The following is a 24,727-nucleotide window of genomic DNA, read 5'->3' as shown; positions in this document are numbered from 1 at the left end:
CTTTTCCAATGCCAGTGTTTTAGAGGATTTCTTCTGCAGGATCAAAAAATCAAAGTACATATTCAATCTATGATGTTTAACCTGATGTCCCAGGAAAGGTCAAGGCCCATGGAGCTAATTTGTTTCCTTGTAAGTCGGGATGCTTCTTCTTTTGTGTTGAGTAGAAAGAACAATCTCACTCAGTCACTTTGTTTTATAACTTTTTTTTAAAGATATTATTTATTTGAGAGAGAGAGAGAGAGCACAAGCAGGGGGAGGGGCAGAGGCAGAGGGAGAAGCAGACTACTCGCTGAGCAGGGAGCCTGACATAGGGCTCCATCCCGGGACGCCGAGATCATGACCTGGGCCGAAGGTGGACGCCTCCCAGACTGAGCCCCCCGGGCTCCCCCTCCTCTTCATTTTTAAAGTGAAGACACTGGGTGAGGAAAGCATTTCCCACGGGATACTCCAGCAAGAAAACAAAAAGCGAAACAAGCATGGCAGAAAAGGATGAATGGACAGCAAAGAAGCCCGCGAAAAGATACTCGATTGTTAATCATTAGAGAAATTCAAATAAAACACAGTGAGATACCATTACACACCCACTAGAGTGACTAAAATGATAATAATAACAGGAATAATAATCGCACAAAACCAAGTGCCAGTGAGGAGGCAGAGCAGAGGAATAAATTGCTGATAACGATGCAGAACAGCACAGCCCCTGGGGAAATCAGATGGGCAGTTTCTTATGAAGTTAAACATATATTTGACCAAATGACCCAGAAATTCTAATCCTAGGTATCTACCCGAAAATACAAACTAATGTTTACCCCAAAACCTGTAGACACGTGCTTACGGCAGCTCTACTCATCCCCAAACTGGAGATGACCCTTATCCCCATTAATTGATCGCTGAGCAGACTACTGGGATCCGACGACGGGTAACGCTCAGCAGAAAGGTAGGAGCTAAGGATATAGCCACAGCATGGATGACGCTCAGACTCAAGGCTGAATGAAAGGGGCCAGACACTATGGGCTCCGCTGAGATGCCGTTCTGGAAAGGACAACATGGTAGAGCCTGGGAACCAATCTGTGATTGCCCGGGGCCGGGGTGGGAGGAGGAGACTGACAGCAAACTGGGGATGGGGGCGCTCTGGGGGTTGATAGCTGCGTTCTGTGTCTCCATTAGGAGAGCGGTTCTACAGCACGTGCCTCTGTCAAAACTCAGAAGCGGAGTCTTCTTTTTTTTTTTTATTTCTTAAGATTTTATTTATTTATTTGACAGACAGAGATCACAAGTAGGCAGAGAGGCAGGCAGAGAGTTGGGGGGAAGCAGGCTCCCCACTGAGCAGAGAGCCCGATGCAATGCGGGGCTCAATCCCACATCCCTGATATCATGACCGGAGCCAAAGGCAGAGGCTTAACCCACTGAGCCACCCAGCCACCCCAAGTGGAGTCTTCTTATATGTGAATTACGTCTCCGTAAACCTGACTTGTAATCATCAGTTAAAGTCAGAAACACCTGAGAAATGCTGCACCTGGATCCCTGCTCATTGAGTCCCTGAGCACCTGAGCACAGCCAAGGCACTGAGAAGTCCTGCTGCCAAGGCACTGAGAAGTCCTGCCAACCATTTAACCAGGAGGATTTGTTCTCCGAATCCTTTTCCAAGTGACAGGCTTTGACAAGCCTCAGGATGATGTGGAGCCCCTCGGTGAGCTCATCAGTGACCTTGGGGCGGTGTGGGCTCACGGCCTTCCTGCAGGGGACTGAGACTTGGCATTTAGGTTTCTTTGAGGATGGCCGACTCCTCCATGCTTTTGTGCACAGCCTTCCCTCCAGCCCCACAGACCAAGAAGCAGGGCGGGCCACTGGGAGAGGGAGGCTCCCACAAGAGGAGAAATGCTGAGGCCAGGCCTGGGGACAGCACATGCCCCTCCCTCGAGGCCTGCTGCCGGCCAGGGGACTGTGGCCACCATCACAAAGCTGAACGCTGCTTGGCCACTCATGCCTGGGCTCAGCACTGGGCATCCGTTGCACAAGACCCATTGAAGGAGGTGTGGCCGTCATCTCCGAGCGCGGTGAGATGCAGCGAAGCCTGGACTCCTGGGTGCCCCCGGCCTTCAGACCCCCTCGGAGGTCAAAGCCCAGCACCAGACAGGCCAGAACCATCTTTCCCCAGGCTCGGGCCATCTTCCCTGTGCGATCAGAGCAGGACCGGGTCCAAACTGCCGTGTCCTCTTCCCAAGCACATTGATGGAGATGACTTAGCGGGCAGCAGCGAACGCTCACACGGAATCCCAGCTGCAGAGGATGGCGCGAGGGCCAGTGTGGGCACTCCTTCCTCACTGGAGGGCTTCCAGGAGGAGGCCCCGCCCCTCCCCCCCACCCCTACACAGAGCTTTCCCCCCGCCCCCCCGCCCTCCTGCTGGCCAGTCCAACTGCTAAAAATAGTCCCACCTGCAGCCAGAATCAATACCATCACATTTTCCACAGCAGGCATCAGCTTGGCAGACAATGGAGACGATTGTGCTGTTCTCGCTCTCCCCCACGCAGCTTCCCAGGGCAGAGGAAACTTTCAAAGTGGGATGGGGGGCACTGGAACTCACACGGTGGCTCCTAGAGCAGGGTTGGGCAAGACTGTGGTTGCAACCAAGTCCTGGGAGAGGAGGTAACCTACTGCCTTTTTTTTTTTAATGCCATAACACTTACATGCACAGATTTGTTGTTTCAGAGCAAAGCAAGCTGACGGCGACCACACCAACAAAATAAGGGTCTAGGGGCGCCTGGGTGGCTCAGTGGGTTAAGCCTCTGCCTTCGGCTCAGGTCATGATCTCAGGGTCCTGGGATCGAGTCCCGCATCGGGCTCTCTGCTCAGTGGGGAGCCTGCTTCCTCCTCTCTCTCTGCCTGCCTCTCTGCCTACTTGTGATCTCTCTCTCTGTCAAATGAATGAATAAAATCTTTAAAAAAAAAATAAGGGTCTAAATTTGATCTCCAAAGAGGTTCTTTATTTTGTAAGACAGGCTCTCAGCAAGCAAACCTTTTGCGTCGTGAAAATATTCTCAGAATGTTGATGGACACAGAACTATTTAACAAACGGGGCCAGATCGTCGGGTGCACATGACTCCTCGTTCGAGGTGGAATTTGAAGGGATACTTCCTCTCCCCACACTGGGCAGATCCATCCCGTGTTAGCGTGCTGGGCTGCTCCGTGAGGCATCAGCAGACCCCAGACACTGATTCTCTCACAGCTCTGGAGACGGGAATTTATGATCTGGGCATCCGCAGGTCCTGGTCTCTCTGAAGCCTTCTGGGGAGGGACCCTTTCTTGCCTCCTCCAGCTTCTGGGGGTTCCAGCCATCCTTGGCGCTCGGGACTGGGAGACGCATGACGTGGGCCACGTGGCGGTCTCTGCCCAGCATCCATACAGGGCAGCGGAGGGCCGGTTCCGCACACAGGGCAGTCCTTGCCCTCAAAGCTCCAGACCGAACCTTGACCTGGTTCTGTGTGTCCCGTCAACTCCCTGCCGGGACCCGCAGAGGGGATGCTCCAGACGAATGTGGGCGTGCGTGTGCGTGTGCATCTGTGCTCTGCATGCGGGCGTGCATGTGTGTGCTCTGTGTGTGCCCCACATGTATGCGTGTGTCTGTGTGCTCTGTGTGTGCACATGTGCATGTGTGACCACTTGTATGTGCTCTAGCTGTGTGCGTGCACGCGTACATTGTGCTCTGTATGTGCACGCGTGTGTGCGTGCGCTCTACCTGTGCATGATGTGTCTCCCTGGGGATGCTGGTCGCTGAGCTGCCTCTCCACCTCAGGCAGCCAGATTTATGGGGGAAAAGGATGCCTTGTTGAACTTTAGTTTAAAGATAAACAAATATTTAACAGGATATACTTACACTAAAATATTATTTGCTCTTTATCTAGAATTCACATACACCTGGAAGTCCTAAATTTTATCTTGCAGTCTTATCTGCTTCCCCTCCTGGCTCTCAGGTCGCCGGGCTGCCAACCCCTCCCCCGTGAAACACAGCAGGTGTAGACAGGCTTCGGATTCCCCCGTGGGGACCCTGGACAGAAACACACAGAATGTTAATAGCCCTTCCCTCCAGTTAGTAGGCTTGCAGGTCATTTTCATGTCCTTGTTTATACTCTTCTATAGTGTCTAACTTTTTCCAACCAAAGTCCGCCTCATAGAAAATATGCCAGTGATTACAGTGACAACTGCTCCCTCCTCCTTGGCTCCGGAGTCCCAAAGGGCAGCTTCCGTGGGCTTGGGGGTGGGGAGGAGTGGACTTTGGACGCCGTGGGTCCCAAGGCCCCATGAATGATTAACCCTCGTGTTGGGGGGAGGGAGCCATAGTACCCCTCACCCCCCACCCACCACCCTGGTTCTGTCTGCTCGCACCTTTCCAAGAGTTAAGGTGCTGGCAGACTCATGGCGGTCAAGGTCACCCAGGACAGACGCAAACCTGGCACCTGACTGTGTGCGTGGCCAGAAGCCACCCGACCACTCTGGGGTCCCCTCCAGGACTCTCCACAGGAAGAGTCCGGCCCAGCTTCTCCAGGCCCTGCACCCCTCGCAGTGACCCGTGTGATTTCCTAGTGGGACGCTGACTGAATGACACTCAAGGAGAAAAAACTGGACAAATATACACTAAACCATCAACAGCCCATATTTCTGGCTCCTGGGCTTAGAGGCCTCTTTCAGTTTCTTATTTATACTTTCCAAATTTTCTTCAGCCAACATCTATGCCTCCTGCGCCCTCCCTTTCCTGCCTCGCAGTGACAACCCCCCCCCCCCCGCCCCCGGAGCAGACGGATCACTCAGGCTCCTAGAGAGAGAGTGAATACATGGGTGTGTGCACAAGAGTGTATGTGGTGGTGGTGGGGGACACATTACGTTCGCTGCAGAGACTGGAGGCTTCAGGAAGCCCCCAACCCTGCATTTGTTGCTTTATAGTTCTTGAATGTCCAGCAGAGGCTCTGTGACTAGCTGGCCAGTGAGCAGGAAGGCAAAGGTGCTGAGGGCTTCTAGAAAAAGTAACAAAGAGCTATGAGAAGAGAAGCCCATTGGCTGCCAACTCCTCCTTCCTGCAGTGGATGTCGTCCTGCAAGGTGTGATGCCTGGAGCCCCTGCAGCCATCTTGCCACTGTGGGGAAAGCCAAGAAAATCTCAGACTGAATACTTTCCTTCCACATTATCTGAGACAATGAATACTACGGCTTCAGCCTCTGGAGGAATTCTGTTATTCACAGCCCAAAGCAACCTAACCATGACACTGACCAGAGCCATCCTGCTGACGGGCAAAGCTGGGAGGCCCGCTCTCTGCACTTGGTCATTCTGGGCAGAATTGGGCTGAGACCTGGCCTGACACCTTCCTACCACGGTGGTGGAAATGAAAACTTTGCTCCTGGAGATTTCCTTAAGGTGCTGGTTCTGCCAGCCACAACCTGTTGCTGGGGAGGGGCTACCTGGTTGCCGTAGAGACCAGGATACCTGCAGTGGAGACAGAGCTTTCAGTGGGGTTCAAGGTTCAGTCCCAGGGGCCGGGAGTAGGGAGGCAGATTCCCAGGACCTCTGTTTACCAGCCTAATTGTTATCATTCACCCTCCGTAGTCCAGCCACCTTCCTGGTCTGCACCGGGTCTTTTCCTCTGGCTCCTGAGTGCGCCAGGCAAAGTGGCCGGGTGCCCCTGAGGGCAGAGTCAGGTGCTGGCTCAGCACCCCAAGACGTGCAGGGTGGGGCTCAGGGAGAAGCCTGCACCCCGTCTCACCCCCCCCACCCCCCTGCAGTAGGACCAGGGCATCAGGGTCCATGGAGCACAGGTTCGGTTCCAGGCCCCTCCCCGCACCAATCTCCGGGCGGCAGATGCGGCAGGTGGGTGGGCGAGCAGAGATGCTCACGGATACTTGGTCCATCCCCACCCAGGACCCAGCTGCTCCTGGGAGCACAGACCTGGCCTCACGCAATCTCTTCTTTCATTCAACACACATTTCTCAAGGCTCCTCCAAGTCCAGTGTCTCTGCTCTCCGATGGCGGGCAGAGCAACATCCCCCCACTCGCCCCCTCCAGCCCCCGACGGGGGATGATGACTTCCGGATCCCGGAGCCTGTATGGATTATTCTATATGGCAACAGGGGCTTTGCAGATGAGGGTCAGTCGAGGTCGGTGAGCTGGGGAGACGGTCCTGGGTTATCCAGGAGGGGCTGGTGTCGTCACGGGGTCCTCACGAGAGGGATGCAGCAGAGACAGAACCGGCTCCAGTGATGGGATCGCTGGCTGGGAGCGCCCAGGAGGAGCTCATAGAAGCCAGAAAAGGCAGGGAAAGGATCCTGCCTGGAGTCTCCAGGAGGAACCTGCCCCACTGAAGCCTTGATCTTAACCCAGTGAGGCCCAGTCCAGACCGACCCCAAGACGTCTAAGAGGACTTGCTCCCGCAGCCGGTGCTCTTCCCTCTGGCTCTCCCTCCTCCCAGCTGATCCCCCTGCCATCCCTCTTGCTGGCTCCCGCCTTTCCTCCTTGCCCCTTCAGCCTCCCGGACTCACAGTCCTGGCTCTGAGTATAGACACTCCAGGTCTGACCTGCGAGCCCCTGCTCTAACAGGCTGGGTTTCTAGGGGGGACTCAGAAGCCGGGAAAGGTAACTGGCTGAAGCCTGGAGGCTTCCATCCCCGCACATGCGTACCAGTAAGGTCCCTAAGGCCTGCCTTCAAGGTCTAGGACAGGAAACCAGGCTCCATCCGAGTGTGGAGAGGAGGCCTGCGCCCCTTGGGGTGCCCTTCCCTTCTGGCCAAGCCTCGCGAGTGTTGACTGAAAGTGTAGACTGAAAGTCACCTGTTCTCTGCAAACACCCCACCCTGGCTGGGGAATCACACAGCAGACATTTCTTCTCCCTCAGTCTGTAGGCTGAGAGTCCAAAGTCATGGTGTCCTAGGATCGCTTCTTCCCCTCCACATGATGTTTGCAAAGTTTATCCACACTGCAGTGGCTGTCAGGGCTCTGATTCCTTTTTACGGCCGAATAATATTCCACAGTAGGGAGAGACCCCAGTGCGCGTATCTGTTGGTTGATGACACTCGGGCTGTTCCCACTTCCTGCCTATTATGCATAAAGCTGTGGCCTCAGATGTTCCCAGACCGGTGTCATGTGGACCTTTCATTTCTCTTGCGTGCGCGTCCAGGGGCGGATCTTCTGGGTCACGTGGTAGAGCAGTAGTTACTGCTCTGCCCTGCGGTTGTCCAAGGCAGTGACCCCATCACCCACCCCTACCGGTATCCAAGCCCCCTTCCTCATCCCTGCCGGTGTTCTCTCCCTCTGACAGGGGCACAGTCATACCTCCTGTGGTTTTGACTTGCATTTCCCCTTACGACGAATGACACTGAGCATTCCCTTGTGGGCTTATGGGCCATCATTATAACTTCTTTGGAGAAAGTGACAATGATTTTGAAAAGGATCATGTGGTCCTGGAGGCAGCAGGGTGTGGCACAACCTTTGGGGCTTTGGAGGCTGGACTCCTGGGTTTGAACGGGTCCGCTGAGCTGGCTGTGTGGTCAGGAGTCAAATACGTCCCCCTCCAAGCTTCCTGGTGCGTAAACCAGAACAACACTGAACTTCCAGAAGGTGGACAGGTTAGAGGTAACATAGATCTAAAGTCTGGTGCTAAATAAATCGGTATTTATTATTATGAAGCAGATGGGGGCCAAGGAGCAGATGGTGAGGGTGTTTGTGTCCTAAGTTTTCAACCATGGCTCAACTTGCTTCCAAAAGATGCCGAGATCAGAGACCTTTGTTGCTGTGTGACAGACGAGCACAGAGCGGCACAGAGCGGCACAGACCAGCAGCTCAGAATGGCACCTGCTTACTTGCACCCAGCTCTGCAGCCCAGCGTGGCTCCTCTTTCCTCCCCCCACCAAGTGGGGCACAGTTTGGCAACAGCCCGGCCCAGAGAAGAACCCATCTCCAAGTTCACCCAGACCCTGGGGCTGCAGGACTGAGGTCCCCGTGTCCTTGCTGGCCTCCCTGAGGGCCACTCTTGGCTCCTGGCAGCTGCCTGCATTCCGTTATGCCTGGGCCCTCCGTCTTCACTGCCAGCAGTGGGAACGGCCCTTGTACTGGTCCTTCTCATGCGTCAAATCTCTGACTTCTCTTCTCCTGACCCCTGGACCTGGACCCAAAGCACTCATGTGATTCCATCCGACCACTGGGTAATCTCCTGGTAGGGCCCACAGATTCGGGACCTCAATTACACCTGCAAAGCCCCTCATGGCAGCACCGAGGTCAGTCCGCTGTGGCACAGCTGGAGAAGGTGTGTGCGCCCGCCCCAGGGGCCAGAAGCCACAGGGGCCACTTCAGAATTCTGCCCCGCTCGCCTTCCACCCAGCGCACGCCCCGCAGATCCGTCCGGAGAATGTGCAGTGGGCTAGGCTCCCTCCTGCACCAGGCGCATCACAAGAAGTTAGAAAGGTAGCTGCCACGCCTGCCTATGCTCCACGTCCGGTGTAGACAAGACACCACGAGGGGTCAAAACTCAATTCCCAAGAGGTTGGGTGTGCGCTTTGAGTTCCGGAGGGTTGGAATTTCAGGAAGCCCCACACACCCACGCGCCTGCACATGCACACACACCACCTTCCCTCCCCCTTCTCATGCATGTGAAAGTTCATTATCCGAACGCCTACTCCGAGCAACCTGCATGAAAGTCTCCTGCCCCAGCTCCCACCCAGCACACACCCTGGGCCTCCACCCTCTCCTTCTCTGCCTGGCCACCCACAAGCCCTGCCACTGAGTACATCCAGCTGCCTGGCACCTGCCAGGAGGGAGAACATTCGTCCCCAGTGGGAGGTGCCCCCTTTGTGGGGTTCTCTGGTGCTTTGGGGGAGAGATGTCCCAGAAGACGCCCTCACTGGATCCTTCAAGGCAGACACGTGGGAAAGCATGATCAGGGGACGAAGGGCATCCTCCTACGGGGTCCAAGGTGGGGACATGACACGCCTGGGTGTGGGCTGGGGAGGCTTCCTGGAGAAAGTGGCCATGCCGGTCCAGGAGGAACGCAGGTGGGGCTGCGGGCCAGGCCAGATGTACTGGAAGGAGGGGACCGGCATGAGGCTGCTGGACCCACAGGGGCAGGGATGGAGGTCTGGGATGGTGACCAGCCGTGGGACAGGCTAGGGGGGAGGGGGCCCTTCATGGGGCAAAGAGACTGCTGAAGGATTTGCGGGAGCCTCAGGCCTGGGGGTGAGTCCATTTCCCTCACTTAGTTCCCTGCAGGGGGACAGGCCCAGGAGGATGAGACGGAAGGATGCCAGGAGCCCCTGAGCCTCTCAGAGAGACTGTCCCGGCCTTGTCCTCACTTAACCCCAGGAGCCGGTCGTGCTCACAGGAAGGAAGGCCTGAAGCAGACACCCCTGACCAGCGGCTCACCGTGGGCCCGTGGCCTTCACACTTGGTGCCCAGAGCCCGTGGAGTCCTGCCGGCCCCCTCATGTGTTCTGCTCCCTCCTAACCCCTCTTGGCCTCTCTCAGCCCATCGGCATGTGGCCGGGCTTGGCCCTGGTGCCCTGTCCCTGTGCTCCATGTGCTCCCAGGGCTCGCCTCGGGGCCAGCGACCTCTGCCTCCTGGGGTCGCGTCTTCCTGGACCCCATCACATGGGCAGCACCCCAAAGTCCTCGGCCCGTGGTGGCCAACACAAGGACTAGCCATTTAGGGACTTAGTTTTGTTTTGTTTTTAAGATTTTATTCATTTTTTTGACAGAGAGACGAGAGAGAGAGAGAGAGAGAGAGAGAGAGAGGAGGGGCAGAGGCAGAGGGAGAAGCAGACGCCCCGCTGAGCAGGGAGCCTGACGCGGGGCTCAAACCCAGGATCCTGAAATCATGACCTGAGCCGAAGGCAGACGCTTAACCACTGAGCCACCCAGGCAAACCAGGACTTAACATTGTGAAGAGACCCAATCTGTCCGTTTTATTTCCACTTTTGCAAATAACAACGAATGGATTCTACATAAATGAGGTAATATAACGTCTTCGGTAACAGTTACGGAATGTGCCGGTTATGGCCAAGCCTGTAGAATGAACTTACTTGGGAGAAATCCAAATTCCGGAGCATTTAAAAACAAAGGTTTACACTTTTCAAATAACCAAGCATTGTTAGGAACATGTTATAAAAGCAAGATTGCCAGATACAATACAAGGCACCCAGTTAAACGTGAATTTCAGATGAAAAAACATTTAGCATAAGCATTTATAAATAATAAAGTACAAGTATAAATTATAAATATTCAGACTTTTATAAATATTCATAAAGTGTTTATCAACTTTCATAAGTCCCATGCAATATTTGAAATATCATTACATTTAAAATTATGCATCATTTTTAGAACCAATTTCAAACACAATGTTAGTAAAAAGGAGTTTGAAGTTTTAATAAAAATTAATAAACTATATTATGCATAACTTTTTCCTATTGCCTTATGCAATACTTGGGACATACTTTAAAAAATGATTCATTGTTTGTGGGAAATTCAGACGGAACCAGGCACCCGTATTCTTTCTCGTCCAGTGTTTTTTTTTGCTAAGCCTGCGAGGAGCTTTAATGAGCCCGTGATGCCTGGGGACGGGCCTGCCCTTTATAAGAACGGGTGTGTCAGGCCACCACCAGCAGCTCACACATTCCCGGGGGCTGCATGGGACAAGCCAGCGTCCACACGCTGGACGAGGCCATCTGAGAGAGATGGGGGCATGTGGCAGGTGCACTGAGCCCCACCCCTGCTCTGGACCTTGGGCTTCAGCCCTAGCCTGCTCTGGTCTTAATCTTAGCACCTGTAAATCGGGGGCACCAGGTCCCTCCCAGGCTCGCTCCCCACACTCCCATCCATGTTTCTCAAATGCAGATGGATCAGGCACGAGTCCAGTGGGAGAAGGTGAAGCCGTGCCCCCCAATGGGACACAGCCCAGGATGTGCCAAGCCTCGATGTTGGGGAGACACCGGCGATCCTGTCCCTTTGGGGCACTTCATTCCGTGAACGAATGTCTAGCATCCCGGCAGTGGCTCACAGCAATCTGGATGTTTTCCACCCAAGCCCCCTTCTCGGGATGCATGCCGGTCTCCTTTCTGGAGGGTTCTGGAGTTTTCGCAGTTTCCCTAAAAGCCCATGTTGAACTGGCCAAGTGAGAGGCATCGTGGAAGATGGTGTAGGGTGGGGGATCTCACAACCCGGGGCCTCTGGGCCAGCGCTGGGTCTCAGGCCTCTATAGGCCTCCCTCCCCACTTCCCCGTCTCCCTGCCACCCTGAGCCAGGCTCCTCCCGGGGGCTGGCTGGAGCCTCCCCAGGGAAATTGCTCCCTTCCCCGGATGCTGAGGGGCCGCTATCTGAGACCAGAGCTGGGAGCCAGGCCGACCTGCTGTGATGGCAGAATAACATTCAATCCCCTGAAATGTGTGGAGTGAAATGGCCTTGTAGGTGGTCTGGGGCCCTTACTTTCCCTCTTTCCCTCCCCCTCCTTCCCGCTCCCTGCCCCCTGCTTCCATCCCTTCTTTGATTCTCTTCCTTTCTTTTCTCCTTCCTCCTTCCTTCCTAAAGCAACCACAGCCAGGATGAAGCAGAAGCAAATTGCATGCCATAGAGAAGTGCTGCTAATCGAGGACAACAAGGGCGTCCTCTGCCGGGACGGAGGGGCTGGGGCCATTTCTTGGGGGCATGGCAGGTGGCCTGAGGGGCAGGCAGCCCTGTTTATTTGTGGCAGAGAAGCAGGGAAGTGTGTCCCAAGAGGGAAATGCAAGAGACAAGGCAGGGCAGGGAGGAGATACTTCCTGGGAGCAGATGTGCCCCCTCCCCGGGGGCTGGAGGCTGGAAGGCCAGCTGGGCTGGGGCACGGTGCCCTGAGCCTGCTGAGGTCTTCCTCACCCACTGGAGGACGTGACACTCCCTGGTGGTGTCCCAGAAACCACTCTAGACCTTGGACTAAGGCCTGGAAGAAAGCAGAGGGCTAGTTCTAAAAGCTAAGCATCAGAGAGGCAGGAGGGCGAGGCTGAGGGATACTGCAGAAGTCCTAGCCCAGATGGCTGCAGGACACTGGTGCCCGCAGTAGGGACAGGGAAAGAAAAGGCAGGTGCAGGAGGAAAGGGAGGTGGAGGAGACTAACCCTTACAGGTGGCAGCCCTCAGGGGTCCCATGTGCCAGGCACTGCTGTCACCTGGGAGTCAGCCCCAGGTCTCCCCAACACCCAGACTTCATGCCCTTGACCACAATTCTTGCTGTGTGTGAGCACCCAAGACCGAGGCTCCCACTGCTGTCCCCGGGCCCTGACACACACTCAGGTCCTCAGTCGGGACAGACAGGAAGCCCACCCCCTCCTTATCCCCCGGGAGTGGCGGCATCGGCTTCCATTTTAGGGAACAAAGTCAGGACAAGCTGCCCCCTGGCTGGGATGCCCAGACTCCAGCAGGCCCTCAGAAGCTTCCCTCCAAGGTGAGGTGGGACCCAAGGGAGCCCTTCCCCTGGGTGGACAATGCAGGGAGGCTGGCGCCAAGGACAGTGGGGAGGCTGCCGGAAGATAGAGGCCAGCCTGCCCTGGGAGGACCTTGCTGGGACAGGTCCCGACAGGCCACCGCCAGCTTTGATAAACAAGAGAAAAATGTGCCCAGATAAGTAGAAGCGGTTCTGGTGACTTTCCTCCCCAGCAGCTGTGGCTAACTCCTCCCACCCGATGCTCCTCTCCAGAGGGGAAGCATGGCCCAGCACCAAGTGGGGCCCCTAGGCCACACCGTGTCCCTAGGGAAGCTGGTCCCCTCGGTCCCCTGAGCTCACCTGGATGCCAAGCAAGGACAGGGACACCCATCCAGTGGCAGGGGGGGCCAGGAGGAGCCTGGGTTGAATATTTAGCAATCTCAGGTCACTCTTAGTGGCCAGGGCTGCTCGCAAGGGTCAGGGGAATGTGACCGTTAATTTTATGTGTCAGTTCGGCTGGGCCAGAGTCCCCAAACATTTGGTCAAACATTATTTCTGGATGTTACTATGTGGTGTTTAAGGATAAGGTTAACATTTTAATCTGTGGACTTGGAATCAAGCAAATTGCCCTCTGTAATGTGAGTGGGCCTCATCCAATCAGCTGAAGAACCTAATAGAACAAAAAACTGACTTCCCCCGAAGCAGAGGGCATGCTGCCAGCAGGTGACCTTCAGATTCAAACTGTAACACTGGCTCTTCCTTGGGTCTCCAGCCTGCTGGCCCACCCTGCAGCTTTGGGCCATGCCAGCCACGGTAATTGGGTGAGCTGATTCCTTAAAATAAACCCCTTAATATTTATACATCCATCTCCTCTTGCTGTGTTTCTCTGGAAAGCCTTGACAAACAGGGTGTAGCAGGCCCGCTGAGCTGCTCCTCCCCCACAACCAGGAAGAAGGTCAAGCCTTTGGAAGTATTGGTGACAAGCCTCAGACACCCAGCTCCCCAGGCTCGGCCAGGGATGACCTTTCAGCCTTCTGAATGGGTCAGATTTTGGCCAAATAACCTGGAAGACCCCTCCCCCACTGACTATGCCAGCCCCCTCCACCCTCAACATCCCCACGGCCAGAGTGGAGACCGTCATCTCCATGACTGTCACTGCTAATAAACACCAAGCCTTTGTGGCTACACAGCGCTTCACCCCCCACGAGATCTGGGTCCATCTCCTCTGCCTTCCTGAGAGCCTTTCTGTTTTGCTGTTTTAGAAGCACTCCCACCAAAGCTGTGGCTTGGGGCCCTGCCTGAGCTGCCCCTCTCCCACCAAGACAGAGGTCCCATTGTGGAGTTTGCCTGGGGAGGAATGCTTGCTGGCAGGAAGGAGGGTGGGGACAGGGAGAGCTGAACAGCCACCTTGGTGGGAGCCCATCCTCCAGCCCAGAGAAGTGCGGCCCCAAGAGTTTATCGACCTGCCGGGGAAAGACCAGAAAGGGCTGGGAAGCTCACACCTCATTAGCAGCTCGCTCCAAAAAGGTCCAGAATTCACTCTGGGGGTGACCCCAGGATGCTCTCTGTCTTCACAATGCCCATTTCCCACCAGCATCCAGGTGAGTCCCAGCAGCCCAACCCTGACAACCCCCAGCATGCTGACCTCTAGGCCCATCGCCCAGGGGCCACATGGAGGCTCACTCTCCAGATTGGGGATCTCTGGGCTTCCTTCCTTCACTCTCCCCAAGGCCAGCTCTCTCCATCACCCACTGTCCTTCAGAAGGTGAACAGAGCGACAGGGAAGGCGGTGGGCTCTTTATAAACAAGAGGAGAGGAAATGACCCACGGTGCTTGGCAGGAACACGGTCCTGGGAGATAAACACAGATCCAAGGACAGAGGAAATGGACGAATGAGTGAACGCTTAGTCTGGCTTCTTCATCTTGCACAGCTGGGTTCCATTACTTTAATGCACCTGTAAAAGCAACTGAGCAAATCATAAAACAGTCATAGAGTTGATGCAAGGAATGAGAGCACCCGGGCTCAGTTCCTGGGGAGCCGCTCCAACACCTACCTTGTTCGCAAGAGGGACTCGAGCCATGGCCACCGGCTCGTGCTCTTCGCGTTCTGGCTTGTCCTCCGATTTGCTTCTGTTGAGGAGTCAAGATACATTTGTTTAATGTATTGACGTGAAGTGCACATGACATCCAGGAAGCCATTTCCAAGTGAAAATCGGGGGCAGCACTTTCGCAATGTTGTGCAACCACGGCTCTGTCTAGCTTCTGCATCTCCATCCTCCAACGTGACCCCCCCTTGACCCATCCCGCCATTTCTCCTCCTTCCCCATCCTCTGGCACCTGCTGACCACCCACCTGTCTCACAGATCTGCCTGTTCGGGACATCTCACGTACGTCGAATCGTACAATATGTGACCTTCCATTGGGACTCCGCTCTTTTTATAGCTGACACATGCCGGCGACTGGGTAGAGCACACCTGTCGATCCACTCAGGGGCATTTGGTTGTTTCCCTGTTTGGTGCCATGAGCACGGTGTACACGAACATATTTGCATCCCTACTTGCAATTCTTTTGAGGTACGTACCACCTGTGGTGTTCCACCATGCATAAAACTTTCAATCTACTCTGTTTTCAGGCAACAAGGCTTGACCGAGGACACCAGGTCAGGACAGGCAGGGCCAGGACTGGGACTGAGGTGTTCTGACCCAGTACAGTGTTCTGTCTCCGTGGCAGCCGCTGCCATGATAAAGGTCCCCATGCAAGGCAATGGAAGATGTGTTTCACTCACTAACACCCACCAGGCAGGCCACAGGCAGTGTTGGCAAAGGTGGGGCCCCATGGCCTTCCACCACCCACCGAGGCCACGTGAAGTAGATGGGTTTGCCTGGTTGGGGCCTGAGAGCAGGATCCCACGGTCCAAGGCAAAGGCTTTGCTTCCTTGGGAGGCTAATCTGGAGTCTGGGTGGAGGGAGGAGAGCAGGAGGAACGAGCTCAGAAGGGAAGCCCCACCCAGTTACTCAGAGCCAAGTACACATCTGTGATTCCCACCCGGGGCAAAAGGAATGAGAAGGAAAGTTCCCTGGTCATGTTGCCTTCCCAAGAAGCCACCGTAAGCCTTTGAAGTGTCTCTGCAGGAAGGGGAAAGCTACCGTGGACTAATCACAAAGCCAGGCGACCAGGTCTAAATCAGTGGGGCAGGTCTTGGGGTCAGCCGGGATGTACAACGGGGACATCACTACTGCGCACCCTCCCTATTCCTGCATGAGAGTCCCGAAACTCTCCATACCCGCCCCGGTCGCTGGCCACGGGAGATGCTGAAGAAAGTTTGTTGTGTGGATGGTGAAAGTCACGGCAGCTGCCTTAAAAACTGAAAGCAGATCCCCTTGACCTGGGTACTTCAGCACCCCACAGGGAGAAGGTGTCCCCTGCTCACGGATGGCCCACCGCCGGCTCACTCTCCCATGCAGGCAGCCCGTGTTCAAGTCTTGTCACCCATTCTTCTTGCACTTGCCCATCACATGCTTACCCACCACTGGTTTGCCTCTTCTGCTTGGTATTTTAGGTATTAATTTCCAGCTATGGAAGAGGAAGATTTAGCTTATTCACAACAACCCTGCCCCCGCCCATAGCCACTCAGTGAGTCACGCCACCGCTTACACTGTCTCTACATCCCTGTGATGGTCAATAGGATGAGACCCGCCCCTTGCCTGTATGGGCTCAGATGAGAACTTCCCTACTGCACGGCCAGGAAGGTAGGATAAAATGTGGGACTCCTCTTAAACGACCAGCTAAAGTAAAGGGGTGAAACCTCCAGTGGCCAAAAGAGACAAGAGACATAAAGGCCAGTGCCGTCTCTGCACTCGGAAGCTTGTGTGATACCCTTGAAGGGGTCCCAAGGGACCATGCCCGCCTACCAGCAAAGGGAAAACACCCAAAAGCATGGGGATCTTGGCCTGTGCTGCGGATGGGAAAAAACATGGCCCTTGGGAAGTGGTAGTGCTGGCCCTTTCTCGGCCCTGGAATCCACATGGGGTGATCACAGGCTGGCAGGGCAACCCCAAGTCTGAGCACCACGAATCCTCAGCCCGAGCACAGCGAACTCCCATGGGCACGGCCCCACTGAACATGAGCTCGCAATCCAAAATTATGACGCACAAGGAAGACAATTCGGCGGCAGACCCGACAAAGACAGAAATGAGACGCCGGAGAATCTCAGGTAGTAAGATGCTCGGGTAACAGCTTCAAGCAAACACACTGACAGTTACTACAGATGCAAAACACGGAACTGAGCACAAGACCCTGCTGAGGAAAGCAAGACATTTTGGAAGGAATGAAGTAGAACTTTTGGAAATGAAACGCACAGCGACTGAGGGAAACACGCCCATGGACGGGCTAACTTCAGACGGGACGCAGGCTCCTCACGGCCGAGTCAGCTCCACTCAGCAGCAGCGAGATGCTCTGGCTCCTGCGTGGCAGCCGGTGGTGCAGAGAGTAGCACAGGGAGATGGGAGCATGGGCAGGACACGGACACCGAAGGAGAACATCAGAGCACTTTCCTCAGCATGTCCATGGCGCTATTGTCTGTCCTCCAGCTTCTCCTTTGCTGTCTCAAAGTCTGAGACTGTGGATGACTCCCCCCAGCCCTGGGAGCTCTCAGGACAGCCTCTAAGCCCCGTCCTGCTATTCCAGGGCACTGCGTCTGTGCACGCGCTGCCACCTCAACCACAGGGCCCTGTTCTTCGCCTCGGGGATGCCTCTTTCTCCCTCCGTTGCCAGGACCCCTGCCATGGGGTGGCTGCACCACCTGGAATGTTCTTACCGTTCTTCTTTTAAGAGTTTTATTTCTCAGGGTGCCTGGGTGGCCCAGTCAGTGAAGCATCTGCCTTCCGCTCAGATCATGATCTCAGGGTCCCAGGTTCAAGCCCCACATCGGGCTCCCTGCTCAGCGGGGAGCCTGCTTCTCCCTCTCCCTCTGCCTGATGCTCTGCCTACTTATGCCTCTCTCTCTCTCTTTCATGTAAATAAATAAATAATCTTTTTTAAAAAAGAGGTTTATTTCATTACACTTACAAATTTTTCCATTTCTATTCTCTAAATGTTCACACACACACGTGCACACATACATACTCCTGTTCTGCTTGCCATTTATTTAAAATGTCCTGTTTCTCTCTGAGAGAGTTGTAGATTATAAAAACTTTTCTCAGGACCCTTTGTCCCCACTTTCTCTTTGTTCCTTGCTTGCTGGTGAGTTGGGGTGCTGTCTTTGCCCTCTCACAGGGAGTTTAGTGGGCTCCTTGATCACCTTCCAGACACGAGTTAGTAACTGATGTTTGCAGACCCCGTGTGCCCAGGGTGCTGATTGGCAGGGGAGGGTCTCCCCGGGATGATGGGGGTGGGTGGGGCTCTGCCTGTCAGGGCAGTAGATCTCCTGCCCCAAGAGGAGCTGGGTGCTGAGACAGGGGTGAGGGCTGGAGAGGGGGGCTGGCCCGGTCCTCACCCTCAAAGACGTGGACTCGACTGGATCTCCTCCACGGAGCTCCTTCCCCAGCCCCACTCCCCCTGTGCCAGAGTCACAGGGCCCAGGGACACCCAAGTCAAGCTGGTCCTGTCTTTGGAACGGGGTAGGGAGAGAGCCTGAAGCGGTGCAGAGCAGGGTGGGGAGAGCCGTGGGCTAACTGCTCCGGGAAACCCCATCAGCGGTCCCCACCTCTGCTCCATGCTTCTCCTCGCCCTCTGGAGACTTCGGCCTTCACTCCTGACGGCTGACAAGGTTCTCGCCGGATTCAGCGATCATGACATGACTCTGTCAGAGGGCGCTACGTTTTCTAAATGCTCGTTCTCAGGCTCTGGGCTTCTCTCTCCATGGAGCGGGAAGGAGGAGTTCATAGACCACGCAACCGGCAGGCAGCCTGATTCATGCCATCTCCAGTGTCCCCCAGCCCATGGCGGCCCAGACAAGGCTGGGACTCACTTCCCCAGGTGGACCAGGCGGGCTCCTCGAGACACATAGGTGTCTGTTTGGTCTGGAAAACACATCCAGTGTTTGCACGCTCCTCTCTGGAGATGCGTCTATCGATGCCTTCCAGATCCTTCCCTCAGAAGGAAGGGCTCTGCTCCTCTGTCTGCCCCTTCCCTCCACCCTGGAAAGACCAGCTCAGCCAGCTCCTGTCTCCCCACTCTGAGCTCACAGAGGCAGAGTCTGGGGGCCACACTGCCCTCCACGACTCTGCATCAGCCCCCCCCCTCACCTCTCCTTCCCCCACTGCCACTACCCTGAGGGCAGGGAGGGGGAGGGGGTCTCCTGCTGCTCTGAGCCCTCCCAAGGACAGAGCCTGGCAGCCCTCACAAAGCAAGAGCCTTCTCCTCGCCTGGCTTTGTTCCTGGGAGGCAGTGGGGAGATGGAGGCAGGGGAATTCTCTCCTGGGGACCTGCCTGGGCTTTCACCGTTCACCAGCCTCTTCCCCCAGCCACCCAGGAAAGACAGAAAATCGAGGTCCCATGGCCACAGCCACCCCTGTGATCCACTCTCTGCCCAAGGGCCACCCCCACCCCTCACCGACCCCACTCAGTTTCCTCCACCTGCCACCTCTCCTGGTCTCGTTTTTCCAGCAGCACAGCTGGTCCAGGAGGAAGAAAGTCACCTGCGGGGAGACCTCATTCTTGTTAGTTGCCAGAGGGACAGGCTTGCTGCAACCTCTGGGCTCCCTTCCAAGAGGCAGGGTCTGACCCAGATGCCGTCATATAAAAAGGGGGGGGGGCGCACCCTGGGTCCCCAGTCTCTGGGGCTGCACCACTCACACTTGGGGAAGGACGACACAAACTGCATGTGTTGTTTTAACTGCGCCTTGCCCTGCGTGGGGAGCGGTGAGCGGAGAGCAGCCCTGTCCCGCAGCCTGCTTGCCCCCGTCCCCAGGGCATTCTCTCTTCCTCGCCAGCATCGAAACACACTCCTCAAATCTGAGCGCCCTTCTTTTAGTGCAAACATTTTTCACCTCGGTCTTGGCACTTTGGTTCGGCCAGAAACACAACTTCCTCTATGTTAGGCTCTTCATCATCATGGCCCACAGCTGCTACCCACCTGGGAGGCTCCAGAACATTCTTTCCCTCCTGCACGCAACAGAGTGGCTACCCCGAGCAAGGGGGCTGTTCCTACAGCCTCTCCCCCTTAGTCCATACCTTTGTCCCCTCACTTAGGTGGGTGGTCTCTCAGGTGCCGCTGGGGTTAGGAACATGGCCCCTGACCCGTCCCCTGAGCAGAGATGCCCACCCTGTACCTTCCCATCCAGGCAGAGCTCTGTGGCTGAGGATAACTCTCCTCCTTATTCTAGACGTCGTTTGGGGGCTCCACTGATCATTGGTACCTGGGTCTCCTCCCTGTCTCTGATGCTTCCAGGAGGTGGTCCCCAGATTGTCTCTCTGCCTTACCTGCTTCATTTTCAAAGCCACTGGGCAGTGTCTCTGCTGTTGGGCTTCTAGCAACAGCTTTCCAGAACATGCGCGATGCCCTTCTCCCAGGGTCCCAAGAGGGGGCCCTCTGGATCAAGGAGCCTACTGTCTGTTTTCCTGAGAAAATGCAGACACACCATCTGTCACTCACAGGGGGCTCCGAATGCTCTGTGGGCTCTCCACAGAGAGTCCCCCGTGTGAGGACACCTGTGGCCATCACCACGCAGCCCCTGGTCCACCTTTTCCAGTAAGAACATTCAGATTTTCCTTTAGGAAACTACCAGCCCCACATTCAGAGGTGAGATCAATCAGCCTGACCCAGCCTGGTTGACCAGAACATCCTCTTCCCCTGGCTGCCATGATGGGTTTCAGGAATGAGCACAGCCAGGCAGAGGGGCCACCATATTGCAAAACTCCTGAGATACCATGAACTATAAAATGTACCATTATCTTAAGCACCACCAAAGGAGAAAGTATGCTGGGAATTTCACTTGTAAGATGCCATAAACTCTCTCACAGTGGTTGAAACATGAGGGTGGCAGGGGAAGGGGGTCTAAGAATCTATGAATTATGTTTAACTTGGGGTTTGGGAAATGGCTGGATCCAGCCATTCCTGACACTGGCCTTCTTCATGAGGTAGTACACCGTCTTTGTCAATGCGCCTAAATCAGTGACTAGCACTATTTCATGGAAGAGACTGCCCATCCAGTGCCTCTCCCCGTGTAATAATTGCTGTGGATGCCTGTGCCGCCTGATCTCAGATGTTAGGGCACGGGCACGGCAGGAGGCCTAAGGCTCTCCCCCCAGGAGTGTCTAGCACAGGGCCCATGCATCCAGCGCAGGGCCATTTCACAGGATAATCAATAATATAGGGAGGTAGGGAGGTCGGGAGGGAAGGAAGGAAGGAAGGAGGGGAGGGTAGGAAAACTCATCCAGGGTTAAGAGTCTGTTTCCAAGATACAACCACCGAAGTGTGACCTTAGGGGCAGGTATTCTCTCTCTGAATGTCAACTTCTACAAATGCCTGCTCCCTTTCAGCTGCAGGGTCAACAGGAGGCCTTAAATTCATGGCCCACCACACCCGCACTTTTGAAATAAGCAGCTAGAGGACTCAGCACCATGAACTGCCTCCAGCAGAGTCCCGAAGAACTGGATTGAGGTTCAATGACCTGGATAAAGATGGTGACTCTTATTATCATATGGTTTCACTTATTTGTGGAGCATAACAAATAGCATGGAGGACAAGGGGAGATGGAGAGGAGAAGGGAGTTGAGGGAAATTGGAAGGGGAGGTGAACCATGAGAGACTATGGACTCTGAAAAACGATCTGAGAATTTTGAAGGGGTGGGGGGTGGGAGGTTGGGGGCACCAGGTGGTGGGTATTGTAGAGGGCACAGATTGCATGGAGCACTGGGTGTGGTGCAAAAATAATGAATACTGTTATGCTGAAAAAAATAAAAAAATTAAAAAAAAAAAAAAGATGGTGACTCTTGGCTCATCAGAGCTCGGAGTGGGGGAGTCAGGTGGTGAACCAGTTGTCTGCTAAGGAAGACAGGTAGCCAGGCTCTCTCTGGCTTCAGGTGTACATCTAGGAAGGAGACATACTGCCTGTGGAGCCGCGACGCACCTGAGCCCAGGGCCCGCATCTCTCACTGCAATGGAGGTGAGCAGGGATGGACATCGGAAGAAAGCAGTGCTCAGACTTGGGTCCTCCATGCCCGGCACTGTGGAGTGTAAACCGTGGCCGATCTGAACCAGATGCTGGGGTTGAGACCTTGGCCACCAGCCAGGTGGTCCCCAAACTGGACATCATGGTCATTAATAAGAAAATGTTTGGTGCCTTGTCCCCTCCTAGTTCTGACGTCATCCTGGGCCACTGTGGGCGGCAGTCCGTGACCCTAAATTCCGGAGCAGGAGGGCGTTGCTCTTAACCTGCTCTGGCCAGGGATGAACCATTTCTTCTCTAGAACCTACCATCTCCACATCCCAGAGCTGCTGAAGAAGGGCTGGTATGCCTCTCTGCTGCTGCTCAGGGGTAGCGCCCAGGAGGGACGAGCTAGGGGTGTCCTAAGGGATTCTCAGCCCTAGAACAACAGCACAATACATGAAATATAAGACTCGCTTTTGTTTCTTCCCAGGAACAAAGGATCAAAGAGCAGAGGGTCTAAGAGAAAAGCTCATGAAGTCCTCAAATCAAAAGATGCTTCTAAAACAGAAAAGCATGGAATGGGGATCAGAGCGAAAAGAGGAGGAAGCGCCCAAGTTTTCTGAGAAGTGAAGAAGGAGAAATGTAAACTATCGCTACCTCAAGACAGGAAGTGAAATGAGGTGGGTACCTAGTGCAAAAAAAAAAAAAAAAAAAGAAAAAGAAAGTTAAGCCAAGCAGCAGAGTCTTAGTAAGAAAAGGTTCACACATCTTTATCCTGGTGTCAAATGCTTTTAAAAGGAATCCTCATTCTGCAGGGCTGGGGGACTTGGCTGGTGCAGAAAGGAGTACAAGGCTAAGCAAACCCTGGCTGGCTCAGCCCCTGTGAAGGGACACAGGTTGAGGCAGCAGCCAGCATGGCAGGGAGGTCTGTCACACACACAGGGGCTGAGCAAAAGTGCACTTATGTTTGGGATGATAGGGACTAACCTCACCGCCAGAGAAAGTAGACACAAATATGGACACGCCAGATGAAGCCCCAGGGTGTTGGACTGAAATGGAGAGCACTGGTGTGAAACTATGCTTCCTGATAAGATACAGAGATCCGCATGTGTATTACATGTCAACTACATGGATCTCTTGCAGGTCTGTCAGCTGAAGCCTGGAGGAAATGACACCCCGGGACAGCGAGCACATCTAAGCCACAGATCTTGGTGTCTAAATACCATTCCTCACAAAAAGAAACCTCTTTCCTTAGAGAACTCGGGGTATCTGAAGCTGGGTGAAGGAAGGACAAGACGAGTCTGAACTCCCCTTGTGTCAGGAAGTGAGAAGTGCTTGAAGAATGACAGGGACACATCAAAGGGACGTGAATGCTGGCATGAAGACACTAGAATTGGCCAAATTGGGGATAACTTGAACATGAAAATCAAAGACAATAATGGAGTAGAGCCCATTGACTAAATGGGAATCCACAACTGCAGACCCATATAAATAAAGTATTGAAAAGGGAGAAGGGAAAGCTATGCTTTATGACCGTATCACATCAGTGATGTTTGTGCCAAAAATACTTAAGGAAAGCAAATGGTGAAAATTAAGACAAACCTATACTGAGGACCGTCTACAAAATAGCTAACTAATCCCCAAAAGAGGCAAAGTTGTAAAAGTTAAGGGAAGACTGGGGAGCAGAGGACTGAATACTCGGTTGCAGAGGGCGGGGGGTCAGGACAACAAAGTATGGTGGGGTCCTGAGCCAGAAAGGGAGAAGGAAGATTTGCTGGTCGTTCCCATTGTTTGTTTTTCCTACAGAAAACATTTTGAGACTGTCAACAAAATCTGAAAGGATTTATGGATGAGATGGTATCGTATCAATGTTGGTTTCCTGCTTTTGATGGGTACACTGTGGCTATGTAGTAGAAAGTCCTTATTTTTGGAAAATACATATTAAAGTATTTAGGGGTGATGGGACACACTCTTTGCAACCTTAGATGGATAGATGGATGGTTAGGTGAACGGACGGATGGTTGGTTGGATGGGCAGGTGGATGGATGGACAGACGGATGGTTGGTTGGATGGACGCATGTATGCATGGACGGGCAAGTCAACGGGTGGATGTATGGGTAAATGGGCAGGTGAACGGATGGGTGGATGGGTAGGCGGGAGGATGGACGGATGGATGGAGAAACAGGTGCACGGGTGGGTGAGCAGGAGATGAGAAATCAAAGAGAATGATGGGGCTAATGAGGGAAACGTAAATGGCCGGGGACTCCAGGTGTCAGGTACCACCAGAGTTCTATGTATCTAACTTTCCTGTAACTTGAAACTATTTCAAAATAGAAGTTTGACAAAAATAAGAATTGTAAACACTTATAAAGACATCAAAACACTGGTGTGAGGAGCTTCCTCTGCTAAGGTCAGAGCATCTCTCTGCTGGGTCACCCAAGAGGATGGGCCTAGCTAAGGAGGCAGGAAGCCTGGGGCCACCCTCCCCCTCCCGTTACAGCTTGATTCAGTGGACCCAGACTACCCTTCTAGAAGGTCATCTCCAACCACAGGACTGCCTGAAATCTCTGGTTTTCAGAGATCAGATGATTCGTGCTCTTTTATAAGAGGAAGAAGTCTCACGGACGCCAGAACAATTAGAAGATTGTTTCGTTTTATTGCCGAACGGTGTGTCGTCTGCACTTCCTACATCCCCCCGCAGCGCACCGTCGTGAAAGTGTGAGGCGTACTAAAACACAGCCCGCTCTAGGCAGAGCGGATGTTTCCTGTCACGGAAAAGTATCCCGCGCACAGGTTCACATTAACACACACGGTACGTTAACATCATCCATACTGCATCCCAGGCCACGAGGCGCATCTGTGCACAGGGCCACATCCGCAGCCAACCTCTGGGCTTCCGACCAGAAAGCCAAGGCTCCGGCACGGCGTAGGCATTTGTCCAGCGGCTCCCACGCCCCACGAGGCCCCAAGACGGTAGCAGTCCACACAAACCACCACCGCACCAGACATCAGCAAGCTGGTGGCCCATCTAGCTGGTCACCCCAACAGTGGTCCCAAGCCAAAATGGTGGCACTACAGGCGACCCACAGTGAGCAAGGGCAAATCGCACCATCAGGGCACGTGTGCGGCCACCCACGAGGACCGACCCATTTGGATAGAAAAGAGCAGGTCACGTGACTGTTGGCTCGCATTTAAAAACCAACCTTACTACTTCACA

At 54.3% G+C, this 24,727-nt stretch overlaps 1 long non-coding RNA gene across 1 annotated transcript; it reads left to right on the top strand.

Annotated features, from left to right (window-relative positions):
• Positions 1–2,396: 2,396 nt before the first annotated feature.
• LOC125093941 (uncharacterized) lies at positions 2,397–10,009 on the top strand. Its single transcript, XR_007125394.1, has 2 exons — positions 2,397–2,647; positions 9,749–10,009. It is a non-coding gene; the product is annotated as an uncharacterized LOC125093941 (long non-coding RNA).
• The last annotated feature ends 14,718 nt before the right edge of the window (positions 10,010–24,727 follow it).

This window comes from Lutra lutra, chromosome 1 (genome assembly GCF_902655055.1).
Source record: "Lutra lutra chromosome 1, mLutLut1.2, whole genome shotgun sequence".
Classification (NCBI taxonomy): Eukaryota; Metazoa; Chordata; class Mammalia; order Carnivora; family Mustelidae; genus Lutra; species Lutra lutra.
The sequence above is the reverse complement of the archived record's forward strand: the minus strand, read 5'-3'. Positions and strand labels throughout refer to the sequence as shown.